Here is a 3,482-nt window from a genome sequence, read left to right as displayed (position 1 = left end):
GCAAGTAAGCTATGCAAGTGGGCAAGCTACTGGGCCAGAGATCGATCAGCCCAAACAAAGAGAAGAGCAGTTGTGAGCGGTTGGACGGTTTGGGCGAAAAGGTGCAACCGCATGTGTCCCATCGTCCAATCAATGCTTCTGTTCGCCCAGAGCAGTTGACGGGCTCTTCTCCTATAAATACAAGTCCCTCCTGTCGACATTGATCATCAGAAAGAAAAGGGGAAACTCTGCCCAATTCGTTTCAGAAGTAAAGAAAGAAAAGAGAGAGAAGTTGGCCGCAAGGCAGTCCGTGTGAAGGTTTGGTGATTCCGGTGAGTTCTAGCCGTGGGCAAGGGAGACTTGATCGGAAATGGATACTAGACAGAAGGAGAAGACTGTGGAGAAGAGTTTGGGGACTTCCGAGCACACACCTAAGGTACAGGATGTTAACCAAGTGGTATCGCCCAAAACCATTAATTCGGGTGGTCTGGCCGATTGATCCATGTGTTGTTGGTTGCATCTATTACTCTTTCCCTGTCAATATATCTCTTCTCTACTATATTCTTAAGTGTTCTGGGGGTTCAGACTCATGGGCACGCCACCAGACCTTGGCCAGATCAATGTAATCTCTCCATGGCCTTGGTTGGGCATGTAAGGTCTGATCTTCTAGTTCCAAAGGGGATTGATAGGATACGACCTTGAATATCTCTTAGTGGCTATTTATCATGAATTATCATGGTGAAAGATTTGATTTATCTCAATGATTTAGAGGTGGTCAGTTATGGCCATATGGGGCTATTCATGGGCGAGATCAGTATGATCGAGGCCGGTTCTGAGAAATCTGACTTGACCATTCTCTTAGTCTTGAATTATCATGAATTTAATTTAGTTTCTGGACAAGTATCAGAAAGGGTCACTTTTGGCCAGATTAGGCTAAGTATCCGAACCATGCTTAGGATGATGTTTGCTAGGGTATCGGTTGTGATTCTTATGCATATGTGTTGTGGGTTTTGTTTTCAGGTCCTGACAGGGATCGTGGTAAGGCTAAGGAGCCATGGAGACCTTGGCCGTGTGGGATGTGTGATGTAGTGATAGTTTGATACAGTGAACTTATGATGGCCTATTGTGCAACTGAATGATATGAATGATTTGTATGGATCACATTGACTTATATATATGAAATGATGTTTACCTTAAGCTTCCGCATTGTATTGTCTGATTACATGAACCTCAATGATTGAAAAATGACTTAGAAACTATTGGACTTCAACCGGCTGAAGTACACTTAGATATTAGGTAAGGCCGCGGACTGGTTGGATCAAGGGATCCAGGTTTGGGTCTTACAAGTTGGTATCAGAGCATGCTTGATTCTAGGATCTTGGGTTAGGGCTGATCATCACACATCCGGCTGGGTCTCATGGCAGGTTTTGGTATTGGTTAACTTAGTTTTGTTTGCGGTTTGCAAATAAAAATGTTAACCTAACCTTTGCCTTATGTTTTGTCTTTGATGTCTTAAGGGAACTAGGAAGAGGTCTCGGAAACTAAGGATGGGACAGGGGCGTCCGGTGCTGGAGATGCCTCAGTGCTTAATCCAGTGGAGTTGTCAGTCCCACTCGTTGCCCAGATGAGTATCAGAAGGACATTGCAGTCCACTTCCTGGAAGGAGATGCACACAACTGGTGGTTGGCCCTTGACAAGCGTACCAATGGTACCATTGATCGGTTTGCTGACTTTGAGGTCGAGTTCAACCACAAGTACTTTCCAGCAGAGGCATGGGATCGTTTGGAGTCTTAATTCTTGGACTTGGTCCAGGGAATGAGATCAGTTCGGGAGTATGAAGAGGAGTTCAACCGCCTTAGGCGCTTTGTGGGAAGGGAGCTTCATAAGAGGCCTTAGGGTCGAACTCAAGACCTACTGCTCAGTCCGTACCTTTCACACAGTGTCTGAGTTGGTGGAGAGGATTGTCACTCCCCCAATCCTGAGTAGGATTGTTGGGACGGCCATGGGTCGAGGAAACGTACAAGCCAGTCTTAGGACATCAAGGCAAGCGTTCCATGGTCAAGAAAGAAGGTTAAGGACATTAGGAAACTTAGACTTAACCTTATACAAGCTAAGAGACAGCTAGGACGAGTAAGACGGTAACTGGACGAAGTGGACGAGTAGCTCGGCCAGCTCAATGAAGCTAAGTTTAGTTCATTCCAGCTCAGTCCCTACTAAGTCAGCTCCACTAGCTGGACTACTACTCACCCAGCTGAGGCAGCTGAGAGTCAGCTCACCTCAGCTAGACGGACTGTTTCGGCTTTAGGCCGATGGTCTGGGTCCGGGTCAGGGGCAGGCTGTGAGGTCCGGCCATGAGGCCATGGGCTGTTGGGTCTATGGGCAAGGCCGTGGGCTAAGTACAAGAGGCTTGGGGCGTGGGTTGGGCTTGTGACCGACCCCAAACCCAATCAGAAAGGGCGAAGGGATGCAAGTGGCCGAAAGGGGACAACCCTTGGCCAATGGTGCCCATTCGCTAGCAAGTCGCGCCTGTTCGTGGGGCAAGACTTACCCCCTCGTTTTCTATAAATATGGGGGCTCTCCTGTCTATTTCATTATCCAATTCCAGAGTAAAATACTCAGAGAAAAACGTATAGAGAAAGAAAGAGAGAAAGAGAGATTTCCGGCCAAGAGAAAGGCCGAGTGTGGTGGTGTTGTGTTTTGGCGACTCTGATCGTTTGGGAACTAACTCCGGTCAAGAATGGGAGATCAAGACAAGGAGAAGAGCATGGAGAACCCAGACGTGGTTCACAAGGTATGTGATGGGCCGTGGCTCCATCAGACCGAACGGACGGTCCATGCGACCGAACCGCAGCTCTGCTCGGTTCCTAAGTCCCATCCGACTCTCCTTATCTGTTTCAATTCGTTTCTCTTCTCTTCTCTCTGGATAAACACGAAAGGTTATGTTGGTTGAGTCCAAGGGACACGTCCCTAGGCTTTGGCCGAACATAATCAAACCGCTAGCCTAGACACGGGTCGTTTAGTGGGATGATCCGATCGCACCAAGACTGGGCGGTTAGGACGAACGGTTGGGAATGACCCAAAGGGCACGAGTTTTCAAGAGTCATGAGTGTCCAAAGGTTGTGAGTTGCCAAAAGGTGTCAATGACCAAAAGGTACGAGATACCAAAGGTTACGAACATCAAAAGGTACGAGGACCAAGAGGCACGAATGGCCAAAGGGTGCATGTTCCAAACGGTGTCTTTCGGGACAGGTTAGGACCGATCCTTATGGATCAGCCTATGGCTTGTCTAGTTAAGACAAGGTCACGGTTTGTCAAAGCCAAGATAGAGTCGCAAGGTCTGACCGGTTGCTAAGCCTTCCGAATTAGGCCTGAGGCTTACTCGGCTGATTGGATCCAGGCCTAAGGCCGGATCAGGTAAGGAAGTCCGTTGGGCCATTGAGCCGGACTTCATTGGCCGGTCGCACCTAGATTCTATCCGGTTAGACGGATTGGTCTTTGGGGAC

This window comes from Brassica napus, unplaced genomic scaffold (assembly GCF_020379485.1).
Source record: "Brassica napus cultivar Da-Ae unplaced genomic scaffold, Da-Ae ScsIHWf_521;HRSCAF=783, whole genome shotgun sequence".
In the NCBI taxonomy this organism is placed as follows: Eukaryota; Viridiplantae; Streptophyta; class Magnoliopsida; order Brassicales; family Brassicaceae; genus Brassica; species Brassica napus.
The sequence above is the reverse complement of the archived record's forward strand: the minus strand, read 5'-3'. Positions refer to the sequence as shown.